This window comes from Dermochelys coriacea, chromosome 17, assembly GCF_009764565.3.
Source record: "Dermochelys coriacea isolate rDerCor1 chromosome 17, rDerCor1.pri.v4, whole genome shotgun sequence".
Lineage (NCBI taxonomy): Eukaryota > Metazoa > Chordata > Testudines > Dermochelyidae > Dermochelys > Dermochelys coriacea.
The window spans coordinates 23,775,078-23,796,900 of NC_050084.1; the positions used below are offsets into that span (position 1 = coordinate 23,775,078).

Consider the following 21,823-nt stretch of genomic DNA (forward strand, 5'->3'; position numbering starts at 1 on the left):
GGCAGGGGGTTGGGGTGCAGGAGGAGTAGGGCAGAGGCTTAGGGGGCTCAGGGCAGGGGTGTGGGCTTCGGCCCGGCGCCGCTTACCTCGAGCATCTCCAGGGTGGCAGTGGTGCAGAGCGGGGCTATGGCAGGCTCCCTGCCCGCCTTGGCCCCGCACCACTCCCAGAAGCGGCCAGCATGATCGGCAGTGGCTCCTGGCGGTGGGGTGGGCTGGGCCACGCGGCTCCACCATGCGCTGCCCTCGCCTGTGGGTACCACCCCCGAAGCTCCCATTGGCCACGGTTCCCCGTTCCCGGCCAATGGGAGCTGCAGGGGGCAGTGCCTGCAGGGGAGGCAGCATACTGAGCCCTCTGCACCCCCTCTATCCTAGGAGCCACAGGGACGTGAAGCTGGAAGCTTCTGGGAGCAGTCCGGGGCTAGGGCAGGTAGGTAGCCTGCCTTAGCCCTGCTGCGCTGCAGGGCTGGCAATCCAGCAGGCCAGATTGAAAGCTTAGACAGGCTGGATCCAGCTTGTGGGCCATAGTTTTCCCTTCCCTGGTCCATAAAATCATAGAATATCAGGGTTGGAAAGGACCTCAGGAGGTCATCTAGTCCAACCCCCTGCTCAAGGCAGGACCAATCCCCAACTAAATCATCCCAGCCAGGGCTTTGTCAAGCCTGACCTTGAAAACTTCTAAGGAAGGAGATTCCACCACCTTCCTAGGTAACCCATTCTAGTGCTTCACCAACCTCCTTGTGAAAAAGTTTTTCCTAATATCCAACCTAAACTTTCCCCACTGCAACTTGAGACTCCTTGTTCTGTGATCTGGTACCACTTAGAACGGTCTAGATCCATCCTATTTGGAACCCCCTTTCAGGTAGCTGAAAGCAGCTATCAAATCCCCCCTCAGTCTTCTCTTCCGCAGACTAAACAATCCCAGTTTCCTCAGCCTCTCCTCATAAGTCATGTGCTCCAGCCCCTTAATCATTTTTGTTGCCCTCCGCTGAACTCTTGCCAATTTTTCCACATCCGTCTTGTAGTGTGGGGCACAACACTGGACACAGTACTCCAGATGAGGCCTCACCAATGCCGAATAAGGGGAACGATCACGTCCCTCAATCTGCTGGCAATGCCCCTACTTATACAGCCCAAAATGCCGTTAGCCTTCTTGGCAACAAGGGCACACCGTTGACTCATATACAGCTTCTCGTCCACTGTAACCCCTAGGTCCCTTTTTGCAGAACTGCTGCCTAGCCACTCGGTCCCTAGTGTGTAGCAGTGTATGGGATTCTTCCATCCTAAGTGCAGGACTCTGCACTTGTCCTTGTTGAACTTCATAAGATTTCTTTTGGCCCAATCCTTCAATTTCTCTAGGTTACTCTGGACCCTATCCCTACCATCCATCGTACCTACCTCTCCCCCCAGTTTAGTATCATCTGCAAACTTGCTGAGGGTGCAATTAATCCCATCATCCAGATAATTGATAAAGATGTTGAATAAAACCAGCTCCAAGACCTGAAGAGGCATTCTGAGGCATTCTACTTGATACCAGCTGCCAACTAGACATCGAGCTGTTGATCACTGCCTGTTGAGCCTGACAATTTAGCCAGCTTTCTATCCACCTTATAGCCCATTCATCCAATGCATACTTTATAACTTGCTGGCAAGAATACTGTGGGAAACTGTATCAAAAGCTTTGCTAAAGTCAAGATACATCACATCCACCGCTTTCCCCATAGCCACAGAGCCAGTTATCATAGAAAGCAATCAGGTTGGTCAGGCAAGATTTGCCTTTGTTGAATCTATGTTGGCTGTTCCTGATCAACTTCCTCTCCTCCAAATGCTTCAGAATGGATTCCTTGGGGACCTGCTCCATGATTTTGCCAGGGACTGAGGTGAAGCTGACTGGTCTGTAGTTTCCAGGGTTCTCTTTCTTCCCTTTTTTAAACATGAACACTATATTTGCCTTTTTCCAGTCGTCCGGGACCTCCCCCGATCGCCATGAGTTTTCAAAGATAATGGCCAATGACTCTGCAATCACATCCGCCAACTCCTTTAGCACCCTCAGATGTAGTGCATCTGGCCCCATGGACTTGTGCTCGTACAGCTTTTCTAAATAGTCCTGAACCACCTCTTTCTTCACAGAGGACTGGTCACCTCCTTCCCATGCTGTGCTGCCCAGTGCAGCAGTCTGGGAGCTGACCTTGTTCATGAAGACAAAGGCAAACAAAACACCATTGAGTACATTAGCTTTTTCCACATCCTCTATCACTAGGTTGCCTCTCCCATTCAGTAAGGGGCTCACACTTTCCCTGACCACCTTCTTGTTAACATACCTGTAGAAACCCTTCTTAGCATCCCTTGCTAGTTGCAACTCCAATTGTGATTTGGCTTTCCTGATTTCACTCATGCATGCCTGAGAAATAATTTTATACTCTTCCCTGGTCATTTGTCCAATCTTCTACTTCTTGTAAGCTTCTTTTTTGTGTTTAAGATCTGCAAGGATTTCACTGTTAAGCCAAGCTTATCGCCTGCCATATTTACTATTCTTTCTACACATCAAGATGGTTTGTTCCTGCAACCTCAGTAAGGATTCTTTAAAATGCAGCCATCTCTCCTGGACTCCTTTCCCCCTCATGTTATTCTCCCAGGGGATCCTGGCCATCCGTTCTCTGATGGAGTCAAAGTCTGCTTTTCTGAAGTCCAGGGTCCAGAGTCACAGAAACCAAGGACAGATGCTGGATGTTTGAAAAGCGGGGAAAGGGTCCTCACATCAGGCTCACCCAACAGCCAAAACTTCCATTCTCTGGTGAAAAAAGGCCTAGCCATTCAGACTGCCCGCTCCTTGAGGGAGGAACTGCATATATCCGGTACAGCACTAAGCCATCATCATCTGCACCTCAACAGGAAGACATGCAAGTGCCCAGGACAATAAAAAGCAACATCATGGATTTAGGTCTACTTCGTTTCTGGAGGAAGAACAATACCCCTTGCAAAGAACTTGCTTTCTCAGTCAGGCACTCCTTATACTTGATTTCTAGACAATCCCAGGTCTCCAGAGAGCTCTACCCATGAAACGTTTCTAACCCTGTACCAACGAGCACTAATATCTACTTTTCAGAGTTACAGGAACTAAGAGGCGGATCCTCTTGGCACTGTAATAATTACTTACACAGTAGCCTTGGGTGTAAACACTCATGATTTATTATGAATCTTGCAATATTTGGTGTTTTAATACAAACCACGGCTCTTGACTTCCCGTGATGATGTGAGAATCGCAAGTACTGGTCCTCGTGGTTGCAGTAAAAAAGCCTAAAAATGTGACTTGAGTGTACCCTAAAGGTCCAGAAACCAGAAGGAAAAAAAAAAAACCTTAAAAAAATAGTTTTTAAAACGTAATGATTTTTAGGGCCTGACTCATGAATTTTGGCTGGCAATACTGTGTAAAGCAGCGATACTGGATTCTTGGAAAAGTGTCTGTAAAACAAAAACAGTGGTGCAGTATCAGACCAGATTTTATGAGATTCTGTTAAGGTAATGTTGCATGGAAAGTTAATCCAACTTGTCTGAAAGAAAACGCACAAACAAAAAAACTGGAAAGAAAAAAGACATCTCTACAATTTGTTCTGTGCTATAGTGTTCCTAAAACATTACTAGGTTTGGCTAACCTCAGAGAGGTACAGACTGAAAGCTGTTTGGGGCAGGGACCATCTTTTTGTTGCGTTTGTCACAGGGTGCTGGAACAATTCGTATAGTGGGGGTGCTGACAGCCATTGAACCAAACCCTATGTTTCATGGAAACCACTTCAAGCCAGCAGGTGCGGCAGCAACCCCAGCACCCCTAGTTTCAGCATCATTGTTTCTGGAGTGCCTAGCACAACAGGGCCCCTAGTCGGTGACTGGAACTCTGGTGCTACCACAATTACAAAGGAATCTTAAATGAACAAACAAATTTACTCAAAAATTTCTAAGAGCTATTTTTCTTTTGCAGCAACAAAGTGAACACATTGTTAGTTAATGGTGTAAATGTGCACAAAATGTGCATGGCAGAAAGTACCCAAAGACCCCCAGAAGAGTTTTTACATATGATGGGTGCGTGTGTATGTATTTTACATATACAGATAGTTTTTTAAAAGGAGGTTTTAACTTCTTAACTTTGTGCAACTCTGACATGCCAAGTCCTGAAAAATAGAATGGCTTTCGTGGCCAAAGTTAATATACCCAGATGTACTGATGAGGAAAGAGGTGCTGGAGTCACCTACTCCATTCTCTGAAATGCTGACACTGAAATCAAATAACCACAATTAATCCAGCGAGTAAGTCATAATTTTTTAATAAAATCTTTGAACACTGGCTTCCCTTATTACTATGGAGGAGGCTACATTACTCCCTGACACTACAGAGGAACAGTCACACCAGCGTTAGCCAAGTTGACATAGCTGACAGTTCCGATGGCCACACCTGGCAGGCATATGGAAACTGGTTTTGGGATCAACCTCTCTGGATAGGAACAGGCATGATGTGATAAATCACAAGCCTTGGTACTCTTCTCTTGCTCTGTGACTTCACAAAAGATACACTTTTCATGGCGTCACACTGTTGCCATTGCTGTCCATGCTAGCCACTGACCCAGACTGTAATGGATAACAGCCACATTAGAGTCTGAGAATTTATCCTAGTGTTCTTCTCTAACCCTAACCAATTCTTGAAGAAAGCTCTGGGTATAAGGGGAACCTGTCAAGACTCTCAGGTCACCCATTTCTGTATCTGAACCACCAAGCCAGTTTTAACTAGCATCTGTTTGGAACGATTTCCATCGCTGTCTCCACACACAGGTTTGATTTCATTAATGAACTCACTACTAATTTTAATGAGCAAGGAAGGGGATTCAGATGAGCTTAAATCTGTTGCCTAAATATTTTGAACGTTGGATTTTCTTTGCCAGATCTAAAAGTGTACTATCATGCTGCCCCTTAAAAAAAACAGGATCCTGCTAAGGCAATGTTACATCAAAAGTCAATACAAATTGTTTCTGAAAGAATACACACTCAGACAGAAAAAGTAAAAAAGCAAAAAAAGTCTCTACAAGTGGATCATGTACCCTATAGTGATCCCAAAACATTACTAGGTTTGGTTAACCTAAGGACAGATTGTATGCTAAAGACAGCAGGGACTATCTTTTTGTTCTGTGTTTTTACAGCGCCTTAGAAATTAGCCTGTTGTGGAGTGGAAACAGAATAAGTTTGGTAGATGCAGACCAGCAAGCAAGTTTGTATCAAGTGACTGCTCCCTATCCATACCAGTGGTGCGACATACGTTTCACCAGGATGGATGCGTGCCAAAGTTAATGCTATAGGTAATCCATCCTCTTCGTACTCATCTGGTCTAATTCACATGTTGTCCTTTTTAACTTGGGTGATGGGAACAGAGGTGGAGATTAATTTTTTTTTTAAATATGCTTGGCTGTTTTTGTAATAAAGACAAAAATCCATGTCTCTCCTAAAGCTAACACACTAATGAAACATGCCAGATCTTCTTTTGTTGTCAGATGAGGAGCTTCCTTATTCTGCCTGAAATTAAAGTTACAAGTTTGGCAGAGTTCTCTCTCTCTCTCTGAGCAAACCCTCTTTAAGAAACGAACCTCAGAATAATGCAATTTCTCCATCATCTTTGTCTGATCAAGAAAACTTTATGATTAAATAGGAAAAGGAACTGTCACACCTTCTCCAATCAGAAGCACTGATCTCCAGGGCTGAAATCCCAGGGCTCCTGAAGTTAATGTACTTTTTATCAACTTCAACAGGACAAGGATTTCTCCTTAAGTCTTTTATACAGTTTGTTTCATTTTAACACATTCGTTAAGGCTTAACATAAGACAATGACACCAGATACTAGTATTAGTGAAAATAAGTAAGATGCAAGTTACATCTGACAGATATTAGAGTCACTTCATTCAATAGGACACCCTGCTTCACAAAACTCTGTTACCTCAGCACTGATCGCTTCTTCTGTGTTACGCTGCGGGGAAAAATATAATTGTCTTTTTAGTATCAAGTACTTTGGAGTCTTGTATCTTGGGTATTTGAACTCTGAGGAATGTAACAGATAATCAGATGCTAATTCAGTTTTTGGGCCAGCTGCTCAATCAGTTATTTGAAGGAGGGTAAAATCTCCACTCTCCTTTGTTGTCCGAATGGGTTCAATAGGCCTGGAACCTTGCATCTCTGTACAAGACAAGGAAGGCACACTCTGATAAGGGATACAAACTCACAGCATGCACTGTGCTTCTGCAGATTCCTTTAGCAAAAAGGTGAAAATAGTGAAATTTAATCCTCTACTCTCCTTTCTGCTTATTTTATTTCCATTTTTCTCCACTTCCTCCTGTCTCTCTCGTTATGTCTCTTCCTCTTCTCTAAACTCTGTGTTAGATTTAACAAATATGAAGTTCTGATCTAATTAGACAAAAACCTTCTGTTGCATTTCACGTCTGACTTAGCAATGCAGGCCAGAACCCTGTGCAGTGTATTTGTAATGGGACTGACTTTGGGATCTGTGGATTGGATCATTTTATAACATTAAAAATATATTTTAAAAATTAACCACCCTCCAGCCAACTCCTACCATTCACCCTCCTCGCCCAGGAAACAGCCACACCCAGGATCACGCTTCAATACTTTGCTCTTTCTATATTCAGGGGCCCCTGAGATTACAGGCTAGAGCAGTGGTTTTCACACTGGGATACACAAGCTCTTGTCAGGGGTACGTGAGAAAAATCCTGTAATGCCAGACAACACATTTTATTTAGTAAGACTTGGCAATCTAACAACAGGTATATTATGACCCTATCTCAGATGGGGGTACATGGTAGACTACATTATTTGGAAAGGGGTACGTAGCCTAAAAAGTCTGAAAACCACTGGGCTAGAGCAAGAAGACGGTCATGCTGGGTAGCATTTTGGGGGCAGGCAGGTGGGGAGGAAGCTTCCAATCCTTAAACAGGGAGCAAAGTTGGCATCCCTATAACTTACACCTTCTATTTTTAAAGGAAAATGAGGAACTGGAGAAAGAGGATGGGGGGGGGGGAACAGGGAACTGAGAGGGTGAGAAAACTGCTCACCCTCTCAGTTCCCTGTTTTTTGTTTTACTGGTGCTAACAGTCAACCTAGAGGAGAGGGAAATAATGATGGAAGAAGCAGCCTAAGGACACCAGCAAGGCAACCAGACCCCTACCAGCAAAGGGTAGGGGACAGAGGTCATTTGCATGCTGGCACATGTCTGTCTTTGGAAGCTAGTGCCTCAGGGTCCCTGTGTTCGGGCTGTGCTGCATTCTGGATAACATGGTGCTCCCCTCAGCAGCTGCCTGCCGATTTCCCTTCACTTTCCTCAAGTCTCCCTTGTATCATGCGCAGTCCCATGTAAGTTGGGAACCTCTGTCTCTCTGGGCAGGGAGACTGCCCTCTATTGTCAATGGGACAACAATAATCCTCCCAAGGGAAGACTAGGACAAGTACCAACTCTTCAGACAAAGGAGCAGATTAAATTCAACTCAGCACACAACCCCTCAGCATTTATTCACTCATCCCAATGACTGCAGGAAATCTCAGAAGTGCTTGCTCCCATTCCAAACACCAGGTCCCTGTGCACACAAACACACCCTGCATTCTCTCCCCTCAGCCACGCAATCAGTGCTCCTCCCTCCCATAACACTCAACCCTACAACTTGCTGACCAGCCTCTCTCTCTCTCTCTCTCACAGCAGAGAGTCATCAACATCACTCCTTCTCTGGAGCTCACCCTGACATCAAGCTGGTCACAAGGTTACCCGCATCGTCCATCAAGATTTATGGAATACATCAACCAATCTACTTCGAATTCCCACCTGCTTCCCCCCAGTGACCCAGTGCACACCATCTGCCTCCATGCACTCTCACCCCAATGCTGGACACTGCAAACATCAGTTAAAATTAGTCACCAATGCCCAGGTGCTGACCAAGAATGAAGATGCCACAAATGGCTGGGCTGACTTCACCTGTGGGACTGGAGCTTGCTGGAGTTAAGCTGTCACAGTGAGCAACTGCTGCTTCAGGAACTCTGCTTCCACCTTGCCCTAAGGAACCGCCGGGACTCACACTCAAGAGAGGCTCTGTTGGGATGTGCAATTTGGGCAGTGCCAGGGCATAGGGAAACACTGGGGCTTTCCACTAGACCCAATCCAGAATTTCTGCCTCCAACTCCTACGATTCTCTTATTAGATCAAAGCAGTCAGAACTGCTGCATTACCACTTCCCTTTTCAGAGGGATCCCATCCAGAAGAAAAGCACCTCCAGTGGCAGAGGGAAAGTTTCTCTCTGGCTAGGCTCTTCAATTACTGCCATTGCAATGATGATGCATAACAAAAGGTGCAAAACCCCCAGAAAACAGGGACTTCACAGCTTAACAGATACTTCTGCTTTCAGGGCCAAGGGACTTTCCCTTCCCATGGGTGGCAACGAGCTGTTTTAGGGCTTGTCTACACTCCATACATTGCAGGTCCACGTGAGTTATTTTGCCTTACAGTGCCTGGCCTCCACACATTGTTTTTGTCAGGAACCATCTGGTGTTTTAACCCCACTTTGGAAGTGGGTTCACTGAGCTGTGGGATGAGTTTACCTACAGCAGAGTAGATGTGGATATATCCCCATCCTGAACCCACTTGCCAAGTCCTCTTACTGCTATTTTGCTGCTTAGCTGGCTACTGGAGGTATCCTGTCTGTTTACCTCTGTGCCCTGTACTGCTCTGGAGCTATCCTGACCAAATGTCACCTCCCCATCCCATTGAAATGCTGGCAAGCAGACTGGTTCTGACTTTTGAGATTCCAGCTTTTGTGGAGTTCACAAATCCCTGTCAGTCTCTTGACTACTGAGCAGTCCAGTCTCGTTCTTCACCCTGGTACCATACTGAGATCCAAGACTTCACTGCCCTCTGGGAAGAGGGGCGTGATCAGGCATATCTGAATGGTAGTCACTTAGCTCAGGGGTACAAGCTGCTATCATAACAAATGCAGGCTAGGTGGCATGTCCAGGACAGCCTCTAGTACCATGGTAAGGCAAAGGCACTCTGCTGGAGTGCAGACCTGGTAAATACTATAGAAAGTCTGGGAGAGCCAGAACATCCTGCTCATACTGTGAGGAGCTGGACTGTCTGATTGTGGGCTCTCTGATTGATCCTCCAGATGAGGATCTTGTCAACTCTTGATCCCTGGGGCAGAGACAATCGCAGAGATCCAGAACCCTCCAATCACAGCCAGAGAATCAACCCGAACCACGTGCAGAGACCCAAATTGTGGCAGGGACCAAGACCAGTAAATATGAAATGACATGTTACATCAGAACTGAATGGGGAAAGGGGTAAGCAACTTAGTTCTGGGCACCATGAGGACACTACCATATTGGTCTACCTTCTCTCTGTCTCCTGGGCTTTTAATCATAGAATATCAGGGTTGGAAGGGACCTCAGGAGGTCATCTAGTCCAACTCCCTGCTCAAAACAGGACCAATCCCCAACTAAATCATTCCAGCCAGGGCTTTGTCAAGCCACTGCCTCATACCTCCGCTACCCAAACTGACAGTCAGGCCAGACACTGCAAATTCTATTCCTTTATTTCTATAAATATGCAAACATAAAAACACCACTTAAGCTTGCTGTATATTGCTGAACTCTCCCCTACCGAGGCACTTGCTAGTCTTCACCCATCCAATTGACCCCACCATCCCCACGGCAGTACTGCATGGACTAACCTGAAGAAAGGCACTTTTATTGCTGCAGAAAATACAGAAAAGTATAAAAATCATGTTTCTGGCTTCTAGTTTCATTATTGCCCTCAACTTAGCACAACCATGAGTTGTTATGCATTAATCACTCAAATCATGCTACATCCATTTCCCAAAAGAAAACTATTTTAAGGAACTTAAAGGCATTCATCCCTCTGAATTACTGCAGAATTCTGTTAATTTGGCAGTGCACTTTCTGCTGATCTGTGAGTTAAAAAGGAGAACTTTCTGCACAAGCAGTGCTCTAATTTAGCAGAGAATTTTGCACCACTGGTGCAAAAGTTCCATTTGTCATTGCAAAACAAACAAACAAACAAACAAACAAACAACCCAGGCTTTATAAAGATCCTAGTATCATGAACCTCTCCAGACTACCCCACATAAATAAGGCTACGATTTAGTCATGGGTATTTTTAGTAAAAGTCATGGATAGGTCATGGGCAACAAACAAAAATTCATGGCCCGTGACCTGTCCATGATTTATACCGCTGACTAAATTTTGTGGGGGAAGGGAGGGACACACTGCTGGGGGGCACCTCTGGGACCAGCAGCACCAGGTCATAGAGGTGCTGGGGGCCGCTGAGCAGCAGCTGCTCTGGCCATTCCGGGACCAGCTGCTCAAGCAGCCCCTGGCACCAGCCACAGCGGCTGCTGCTCAGGTGCTCCCTGGGGCCAGTTGCCTCAGCAGCTGACTGCAGAGCCACTCTAGCAGTGGCCAGTGTGGCTGACCCCAGGGCCGCATAAGCGGAAGTCCCGGAGGTCGCGGAAAGTCATGGAATCTGTGACTTCCACAACCTCTGTGAGCCCTACCCATAAATATTGGTGAACTTTCCATGGTGATCAACCAGGCCTTGCAGCACCATGGAGAAATATCCTTTCCTGTTGTACTCCAAGGCCTGGGGCCAGAGGTAAAAAATAGGCAGGTGGCCCCAATTTGGGAGCTGTATCTGTGCAGACCTGTTAATAACCGCCTGTGCAGTGCCCAGTCTTGTGACCTGGGGGTCAGCGTCTAGGACAGAAGGGACTACTAGATCATCTAGTCTGACCCTCTAGGCAAACACCACCACCCACCACTGGCACAGTGAACCCAACAACCAAAATAAGAGCAAAGTATTACCACTCACAGGAGACTGAACTAGTATTATGTGCCACAGGCAAAACAGACAGGACCAAGGCAAACCATCGCTAGAGCCTCCCCTAATGGCAGGGAAACGATTGAGTGAAATATACCCAGATAATCCTGCCAAGTGACCCAAACCAACAAGCTGCTGACGAAGGTAAAAAATCCCTAAGGTCACGGTCAATCTGACCTGGGAAAATTCCTTCCCAACCCCACATAAGGTGATAAGTTAGACCTGAGCCCATAATCAAGGCCAGACAGCAGAGCCTTCTGATAGCAGTGCACATTTCTGTGACAAAAGCCCCACCAGTTGATCTACCAACATCAAACTGGTTAGTTGCTGATCAGTAACAATCATGGGTGATTAGCTTCCAGATGGCAATAGCCACATGCTTCTCCACATGCTTCTCCACGCTTCTCCTGTGGGCAGCTCTCATAAGTGTTCTGCGGCGGTAGTTCCAGGAAGAGCTCTGCACAGATCACTGGGAAAAGGGCTTTTGACATCTTGATATTCTGCCACTACTGCTGGTCATCCCAGTCTGCAGCACTGTCCTTTCTTACCAGTGCCAGTGGACTAAGCCCAAAAGTGGCGCTCCATGGAGTTAAGCTGCTGCAAGAAAAGACAGAAATAGTTCCACCTGATTTCAGCATCCACCTTCTCAGGTGCCCTTATCACTCTGGTTCTAAATTCGTGCAATGATTTCAGACATGCTTGCAGCAGCCTGTTTATATTCATCACCATGAGGATTGCAGCAATCGCTAATATTTCCTCCATGCTGCCTGACAATGCTTTGAAAACGGCACTGGCTTGCAAACCCCAGATGGAGGATGGAATGAAAGAAGAATCATGGAAATTATTTAACCTCAAGTCCCAGAATTCCATTGTCTTCTGGTAGGTGTCCCACATGCACAGCACAAAAGTGCACATAGCAGAACACATATAGCACAACAACCGAGCAATGCACCATGGGATGTCTGACCAGAATGCTGAGCACTTGTTTCAAAACACCACAGTGCTGTCTGGCTGCAATGTTACCAGACTAAAGCATCTCAGTTGTGGGATAAGGTAGTGCACTGCTCTCACAACACTTATTACAGTTCACTAAATGTGGATACACAAACCCTTCGGCATGTTTCCAGAGTAGACGTGCCCTTATTCTATAGAGCTAATCCCTGCAGATGAAAAAGCACAGAGCGTCTCAGTAAGGTTAGACAACTCAGCTTGCCTTCACCTTCAGCTAAGAAGCTGCTCTTGTCCACCCCTACAGCTAACTGACTGAGCTTGAGAGGGTTAAGTTCTTGTCTACATGGTGTGTTAGGCTGTACCTGAGGGTTGTAAATTCTAGTCCGCACCAGCAACTCTCACACAGTAACTGGCCCTTGGGGACCCTGCTAGTGCACACTAGAAGTTCGCTAGTGCACATTAACGTAATCCCAGAACTACATTAAAAGCACACTAAGGAATTTATAGTGCATGTCAGCAAGGTCCACAAAGGCCACTTAGTGTGTGACAGTCACTAGTGCACAGTAATTCAGTGCAGACAAGCTCTAACACTCAATCTGCTGTCTTTTCTCCATTTGTCAGTAATGAGGTAACTTTTAAATGCTACATCAAATCAACTCCAAAGTTTCAGGAAATGTTCTAGGCACCAGTGGGCAGAATGCTAGTGATTTTGGTGAAAGTTAGCAAATCGGAAGGGAGACACGGAGACCCATGGAGCTTCCAGCATTTCATCAGGAGAGCCAACAGCTTCATCTGGGTTTTTAAGTATCTACAGAACAAAGATCCGGTTGATAGCAGCTGTTTTCCAGCATAAACACCCCCAGCTCAGCTCTGTCCATAGTCCCGATACAGTTTAAAAGGGGGGGGGGGCGCACACCTTATAGAGACACTGGCCTGTCTGCTCAGTGGGGAAAGGGAGCAGGGGGGGTGGGCAATGAGGGACCACAGAGTCCCTGGCATGGGGAGAGGACAACGGGGCAATGGTATAGAGGGAGGAGGGCATGGGAAACAGAATCCTTTGCTTGCCGGGGCTCTGTGAATGCAGAGAGAAGGAGCACTCTGGTATAGGAGATAGGGAAATGGGGGGGGCACAGAGATGCTGGGATGGGAGGTGGGCTTGCAGGGAGTCCCTGAAATATAGAGGAATGGAGGGCGCTTGTGGGGGAGAATGAAAAGATGCAGGAAGCCCCCTGGTGAGCGCAGGGAGCTTGCCAAAGAAGTCTATGACACCCTAGTTTGAATAATGATCATATCCCAGTTATTTAAGAGCTCTAGATAGCGAATACCTTCTCTGCACAACCCTCCCCTAGAGCACAGGGACTTCAGCGCTAGTGGAAGAGAAGCATACAGCACTTCCACTTCCTTTTTCCCCTGACAAGGGAGTGAGGAACGAGAGAAAGAAAAACCCTCTAGCAGCACAGTGCTGAGACACTGGTGAATGACGCCTCTAGGAAAGGCACCGCTTACTGAGCTCCCACATCTCTGCTTGCAGACAGGTATCCTCAGGCTGAGGGTACATCTACACTGCAAAAAAATGCAGCAGCGAGTCTCAGAGCCCGGGTCAACTGACTCAGGCTCGCACCATGTGGCTAAAAATAGTAATGTAGACATTTCCGCTGGGGCTGGAGCCTGGGATCCGAGACCCTTGCTGGGTTTCAGAGGCTAGGCGCTAGCCAACGTGGGAACGTCTACACTGCTATTTTTAGCCCCACGGCACACATCAGTTTACCCAGGCTCTGGGAGTTGCTGCTGCTGGGTTTTGTTTTGTTTTTTGCAGTGCAGACATACCCTAAGAGAAACCTAGATTTGCAAGGGAGGATCTGCTTGTATAAGCACAGGATCTGAAAAGCCTCAGCAGGGCAGACTCAACCCTTTCTCCTTCTCTGGTATGGACCACAAATCCCATGTAGTTTCCTTGATACTGGTAAGATGAGACTTTAAAAACCACAGTCCCACCCACTGTGCATAAACATAAACCCCCATAGTCCTGGGTGCAAGAGAAGGGTTTGCCCATGAGTCCTTGATCGAATTGTCCCTTCCTGGCATGAGCATGCAGAGATGTCGTGCATTGGCAGCTACCCTCCAACCCACAAGTGGCTGACTTTATCTGGGAGTGGATGTGTCATTACACAAAGTAAAACTATTTCCCCATGATTATTTCCTCCCCTCCCCCCACTGTTCCTCACACGTTCTTGTCCACTGCTGGAAATGGCCCACCTTGATTATCACTACAAAAGGTTACCCCCCCCCCCCCGCTCTCCTGCTGGTAATAGCTCACCTTACCTGATCACTCTCATTACAGTGTGTATGGTAACACCCATTGTTTCATGTTCTCTGTGTATATAAAATCTCCCCACTGAATGCATCCGATGAAGCGAGCTGTAGCTCACGAAAGCTTATGCTCAAATAAATTTGTTAGTCTTAAGGTGCCACAAGTCCTCCTTTTCTTTTTGTGTATTACACTAATTACACTGGTGCTCTGCTATAGAGGGACAAGGCATTCAGTAGGAAGGGAGCATCTAAAACAGACTTCCTACACCTGTGGGAGAGTACCCTGAACCCCAGCTCTCAATGCACACAGCTCTCCCATGCCTCTGGGCATTTACAGTTCCCTCTCAACACACAGCCTCCTCCCGAGGATAGAAGCAGTGCCCTAATGCATCCCACACACTACCAAAGGGGCAGAGTCGATGACTCCAACATACAGGCCTGCATCCTATAGGTGCACAAACAACTTCCCAGGTCTGTAGCCACCATGCCCAAGTGGACAGCGGTGGGGAGGCTGAGAGTTCCCCCCGGAATAGTTTGAAATGCCAGGCTCAGAAGTCTGTCTTTTATAAAAACTTATAACATTTCAGAGCAAAAAGTTTACATCAAAAAATGTAAGTGCCCTGAGGGCACTGATGTGGGAGTGTGTGTGGAGGCCCTGCTCCAGTACCACATGCACACTGCCCCAGGTGCCTGGCATCTCCTAGCAGATGCAGATGCAAGATTCCCAAATAGCAAGATATCCACAGAGCCTTGCCTCGTCCACCATGTGCCTGTGCTGCAAACAAGACAGTAGCTTCCGTCTTTTTTATATATATATTTTTTAATTCTACCCAGCTTTGTCACACAAACACTGCACTGCAAAGACAGCACTACTCACACACACACAGCCAGAGCATTAGGAGAGTACAAGAGTGTGTGTGTGTGTGTGTGTGTATGTACACACACGTACGTACATACACACACACGCGCGCCTCTCTCTCTTTCACACACACACACACACACACACACACACACACACACACCCCTACCCCTGAGCACTGGGAAAAAGTTATTAAAACAACAATAAGGCTTTTAAAAGCATTTTTAGGAAACCTCTGCCAAACTTTCCATTACTCCCAGCTAGAGAGCAGAGTGGTGCTGAAAAGGTCCAACACTTTTAAAAGATAATGACAGCAAAAGCATTAAGTCACTGAATCATTTTTGCTTAAACTGTCCAAACACAAAACAAAAGCAAGAGTAACAAAGCCCCAAACCCTTGGCCAGACAACAGGCCTGAAAATTTTCAGCTCAAAAAGAGAAAGATTGACAACTGAACAAGAGCTTTAAAATGGAATGCTTAGGGTATTTTAACTGCAGCTGTCACTAAGTACTCCAATAACGAGTGAGTAATAGGTATACATCAGTTTTGCTAGACTGAACAAGACAATTTCATCTTAGAATGCAGAAATGTATGCGCTCAAAAGGGAATAATTATTCTACTTCTCACTGAGCCAATTGTTCTCTACTATCTCCCAACTCACTTAACACCAGAGAACTGTGCGATTTGGAGCTTCTGATCAATTGTTTCACTCAGAGCTTGGATGCTTTTGGGGTAAAAAGGCTTAGAAGAGACTTCTCAGACCCATCTTCATACCCAAAAAAAGTCATTAAGATGTAGTTAAAGTTGATGAGTATTCCATCATTTAAAGAAAATGCAAAAGGAAACTACCAGAGTTAAAAAAAATCCAAAGTTTGGAAATTACTTAAGGGTGTACAGATCATAGTAAGATAATTACTTATATTGTAACTCTGGTAGGGTTCTCACTGCATAGCATAGGACTGGCACAATTCCCCTACCTTGGAAGTTTGTTTTGTTTTAACACCCAGGACAGCAGGAGCAGGGTAGAGTGTAAACCAGGCCTGCAGTAGTGATCTGTGCCACATCGGATGAAAACAAACACTGCCCTCCAAACATCCCAAACAGTTCCTCAATCACATGGGAGGAGAAGTTCCCAGCAAGAAGAATTAATTCTAGAGAATCAAAACTGTGTTTCGGGAGAAAACTGAACAAGTTACCCAGGAACAAGCACCTTAGAAAAAGGACATCTCTAAGGGAGTGACAAGTAACTCGACACCTTCAAAAATACAAATATACAGGCAAATAACTCTCTCACCTCTAAAGGTATGACCCCCTGCAGAGCAAGAAGCTTAAGGAATGTCCCCAAAGAAAAAAGGAGAGAAAAGCTGCAGAAGAAAGCAATAACAAGGCCTATGACAGCGATACAAGCAGGGAGGAATTGGTTTGGTTTTGCTTTTTCTGTATCACATTAACACCATTATCTCCCTTAAGAGGAGCCAGGTACCACTTTCAACTCCAACATCAGACAAAACATTCAAGTCTGTAGAAAAAGATAATGAACAGCAAGAAAATCCCATGTAAAAAACAGTGCCCTGAAAGTCACATCCCAAAATAAAGCATAGCTTTTGGGGGGAATGGGAGAGATTTTCCAACCCTACCTGGAAACAATCTCAGGAGCAGAATACAAAGTGGGATTCCCTGCTTGAGACTGAATTCAAAGAATAACTATTGGAAAGACGTGGGAGGGGATCATTCATCTGCTTTGCAGATGTCTAAAATGGAAACAGCTCCAAGGCAGGCCATGGTGCAATCTTGTCTCCAGTCAAGGTACCCTTCATCTGGCTTTTAGTTTCAAGCCAGCCAGGTGACATGGTCCTCTCAATAACAGCATGAGCCAGCAGACTAGTGTCAGATGAAAAAGAGCAGAGTAGACTTTCCTGAGGACTTAGTCCTCTCCAAACAGGGCTCCAAGAACCTTTGGACTCTGGGCATACAGAGAAGGGTATCCCTGGAATGGGCATGCAGTTGTAGGAAGAACATAGACAGGGCAATAGGCTCCAACACTGCCTTGGAAAGTAACCTCACATGAACCCACACTAACATCACGTTCTTGTAAAACCTGGTATAAGGCAGGTCAGTGTCTTGGGCCTGAAGCTCATGCTGTGAAGTAAAAATCACTAGCATCAGGACAGGTTTCAGAGTGGCAGCCGTGTTAGTCTGTATTCGCAAAAAGAAAAGGAGTACTTGTGGCACCTTAGAGACTAACAAATTTATTAGAGCATAAGCTTTCGTGAGCTACAGCTCACTTCATCCGATGAAGTGAGCTGTAGCTCACGAAAGCTTATGCTCTAATAAATTTGTTAGTCTCTATAGCATCAGGACAGTAACCTTCCATATAGGAAATGTAAGCTCTCTGAAACCAAACAGTTCAGATGGAAAATACACATTTCACTCCTTGTTTTTGGTATCAAACATTAGTATTATACCGCCCAGCTGGGGCCAAGCAGTAGTACAAGAAAGCCTATAACAAGTAACAAGCAATCTAAGTAGCCCCTGACAGGCATCAAAATGCATTACTATTTATAAATCAATCATCTGATCCTCCTAAGAGAAATCCTATCTCTTTAGACTCTCCTGCAGAGGACTGGGAGGGGTGGGGAATGTTTCTCTAGATGCATGTCCTTTATTAACTCAGTAGAAGCCAAATCCAATCTTTTAAAAGATAACATACTTCAGTCATCAATGGATAGTCATCATAGCTCTCCCCTATATGGGGGAAAATTTATTATTAGTTTAGCTCCTGGAGACATTAAATTGGAAAGCATAGGAAATAGAAAAGTCTGTCAACATACTGAAGGCTAGATTGTTCATTTGCTCCTTGCCCCTAATATGAAGCAGTGCATAGCAGTGCTGTTCCAGGAATCCCCGAGAAAGAACTGTAAAGGAATAGGTGATGTCAGAGGGGAACAAATGAAAAACCTGCATAGATTTGTTTCTTGTTTGGTAATTGGGTGGACTTCTTTTTGAAGCAAATGTCAGGGGTTATAGGCATCTTTATTTATTAGGTTCATCTATTTGTGGAAAAGTAATAATACATAAAACAAATAGTAAGCACTACCTTTTGAGACTTCGATTCCTCTTGTTTGTAGATGTGTCTAAGCTTATTCTACAAAGGCTGACATTTTCCTGCAAAGAGAAGTAAAAATCTCATAGTGAAAAACTATGCATTGAAATCCAGAGAAGCACTTTCAAAAAACACAATACCCATCCCTTTGACTTAGGGCATGGCTACACTTGTGAGTTAGAGCACATTAAAGCAGCCTCGGGTGCCCTAACTCATGATACGTCCACTCTGGCAAGGCACGTAGAGAGCCCGGACTCCGCAGCTGGAGCGCTCCTGGTAATCCACTTCGACGAGAAGCATAATACTTGCTAAGTATGGAGCACCATGGTGCCAGTGTGGATGCCCCCGTCTATTAATGCGCTCTGATTGGCCTCCAGAAGTGTCCCACAATGCCCGTTCTAGCCACTCTGGTCATCACTTTGAACTCTACTGCCCTGCCTTCAGGTGACCAACCATCAGACCCACCCTTTAAATTCTCTGGGAATTTTGACAATCCCTTTCCTGTTTGCTCAGCAAGGCATGGAGTGCTCTCAGCGACTCTTTCCAGGTGACCATGGCTCCACGCACCAGGTGATCCCCAGTATGGAGCAATAGCGAGGTGTGGGACCTCATCAGTGTTTGGGGGGGGAGGAAGCTGTCCAATCCCAGCTGCGCTCCAGCCGAAGGAATTACGATACCTTTGGGCAGTTTTCAAGGGACATGATGAAAAGGGGCCATGACAGGGATGCACTGCAGTGCAGGATTAAAGTGAAGGAGCTGCGGAATGCCTACCACAAAGCCCGAGAGGCAAACAGCCACTCCAGTGCTGCCCCCGTGACCTGCCGTTTTTACAAAGAGCTGGACACAATACTTGGGGGCAATCCAACCTCCATTCTGAAGTGTCCACCATGGACACTTCAGAGCCCAGTTCAACAAGGCAGGAGGAGGAAAATGGGAGTGAGGGTGCTGAGGAGGAGGGATGCAGCCCAGCATCCCTAGATGCATGCAGCCAGGAACTGTTCTCAAGCCAGGAGGAAGATAGCCAGCTGCAGAGGCCGGTGCTTGGGGAAGAACAAACACCAGAGGAGGTGCCCAGTAAGTGGCTTTTATTTTGGGAAGGAAGTTGTTCGTTGCAAGGTCTTGGGGGTGAGGAGCACAGCATTCCAGACAGGAAGGCTGAGTATGATAACAGGACATACGCAAATCTGTGATTGAACCATTCCCCAACCCACCCTCTTGCCCTGTTTCCCAAGCAGTTGTGTTTCTTTTCAATAAATACATTTTTTGTCTTTGAAAACATTCTTTATTATTGCATTAAGTAAAAGATACCTTAGTCCAGGAAAGCAACAGGCACTGCAAGTCACTGTAGCAAACACAGATTCCTGCTGCTAACATTGGAACCTCTGCACTTCACTCCTGTGCAGGCACCAAACATTATTGGTGGCTTTCAGCCTCAAATTGCTCCCTCAAGGCATCCCTAATCCTTACAGCCCCACACTGGGCCCCTCTAATAGCCCTGCTCTCTGACTGTTCAAATTCAGCCTTCAGGTGTTGAATCGCGAAGTTCCATGCCTGAGTGAATTTTTCACCCTTCCCTTCAAATATATGTTATGGAGGGTATACCACGTGGATATAACCGTGGGGATGTCGTCATCGGCCAGGTCCAGCTTCCCATACAGATGGCGCCAGTGGCCCTTTAAACGGCCAAAAGCACACTCCACAGTCATTCTGCACTGACTCAGCCTGTTGTTGAACCGCTCCTTCCTGCTATCAAGGCTCCCTCTGTAGGGTTTCATGAGCCACGGCATTTAAGGATAAGCGGGGTCTCCCAAGATCACAATGGGCATTTCTATTTCCCCTACAGTGATCATCTGGTCTAGGAAGAAAGTCCTGGCTTGCAGCTTCCTGAACAAGCCTGTCTTCCAAAAGATGCGTGCATCACGCACCTTTCCGGACCAGCCTGCATTCATGTCAATGAAACGGTGATCCACAAGCACTTGGAGAACCAAAGAGAAATATCCCTTCCCATTAACATACTCGGAGGCTAGGTGGGCTGGTGCCAGAACTGGAATATGCGTCCCATCTATCACCCATCCACAGTTAGAGAAACCCATTTGTGCAAAGCCAGCCACAATGTCATGCACGTTACCCAGAGTCATGGTTCTTCTGAGCAGGATGCGACTAGTGGCCCTGGAAACTTCCAACACCACGATTCCAACGGTGACTTTCCCACTCCAAACTGGTTAGCAACCAATCGGTAGCTGTCTGGAATTGCCAGCTTCAAAACTGCAATAGCTGCCCGCTTCTCCACAGGCAGGGCAGCTCTCAATCTTGTGTCCTTGCGCTGCAGGGTGGGGGTGAGCTCTTCACACAGTCCCATGAAAGTGGATTTTCTCATCTGAAAGTTCTTCAGCCACTGCTTGTCATCCCAGACTTGCATGACGATGTGATCCCACCACTCAGTGCTCATTTCCCGAGCCCAAAAGTGGCGTTCCGTTGAGGTGAGCATGACCATAAATGCCACAAGCAATCTCGTGTCATATGCATTATGGAGTCGACATCATCGTCTGGCTCCTCACTGTCAGTTTGTAGCTTAAGGAGTAACTCGACTGCCATTTGTGACATGCTAGCAAGACCCATCAGCATATTCCTCAGCACTTCGGGATCCATTCCCACAGACCGAAAGGGAAGACAGCGCACGTAGTACAAAAAGCATTGAAAAATGGCGCCAAATGTGGACGGAAGAACAGGGATTGCTGGGATGCGAAGTGATGCATCATGGGGCGTTGAAACAGGACCCAGAATGCCCTGCATCCCTCTCCCCCCTTCCCACAAGCCACAGCACCAAAATGGGAAGAGGTGCTCTGTGGGATAGCTGCCCATAATGCACCACTCCCAATACCGCTGCAAGTACCGCAAATGTGACCACTCCAGTGCGTTTGCAGCTGACAGTGTAAACACACTGCAGCACTTTCCCTACTGAGTTCTCCGAGGGCAGCTTTAACTCACAGCACTCTACATCTGCAAGTACAGCCATGCCCTTAGCTTCCCTCAATAACTACAAGCAGGGAAGGGAGAGAAGATTTTTGAAGATTTTTTTGTAATTATTTGTTACTTATAATTACCCGAGAGGCACTCAGATACTACCAAGGTGAGCATCACATATGATTAGATAGAACAAAGATTTCATTTCCACTTGGTGCTGTAATTTTTTTCAGTTAAAAGTAATCTTGTGTTAACTTTCATTTCTCTACTTTCACGCAAGGAAGTGTCCATGAATTTCTAATGGAGACAAACTGCACGCTCCCCTGAGAAATGGTGCCTCTGAGCTCTGGCATCTTTTCGCTGTATCTTCAGCCCAGTACTTGCCAGTGCTTTGGAGTGTTGGATTAAAATTCAAAATGATCTGGACAAACTGGAGAAACGGGCTCTGAAGTAAATAGGATGAAATTCAATAAAGACACTTAGGAAGGAACAATCAGGTGCACACATACAAAATGGGAAATGACTGCCTAGGAAGGAGTACTGTGGAAAGGGATCTGGGGGTCATAGTGGATCAAAAGCTAAATATGAGTCAACAGTGTAATGCTGTTGCAAAAAAAGCGAACATCATTCTGGGATGTATTAGCAGGAGTATTGTAAGCAAGACATGAGAAGTAATTCTTCCGCTCTACTCTGCGCTGATTAGGCCTCAATTG

At 46.2% G+C, this 21,823-nt stretch overlaps 1 long non-coding RNA gene across 2 annotated transcripts in view; it reads right to left on the reverse strand.

Moving 5' to 3' along the window:
- LOC119844537 overlaps positions 1-21,823 on the reverse strand; it is a 58,835-nt gene that overhangs the window by 23,480 nt on the left and 13,532 nt on the right. For both annotated transcript variants that reach the window (XR_006276276.1, XR_006276275.1), the window contains exon 2: positions 18,141-18,208. This is a non-coding gene — a long non-coding RNA (uncharacterized LOC119844537). The remainder of the gene's footprint in view (positions 1-18,140; positions 18,209-21,823) is intronic.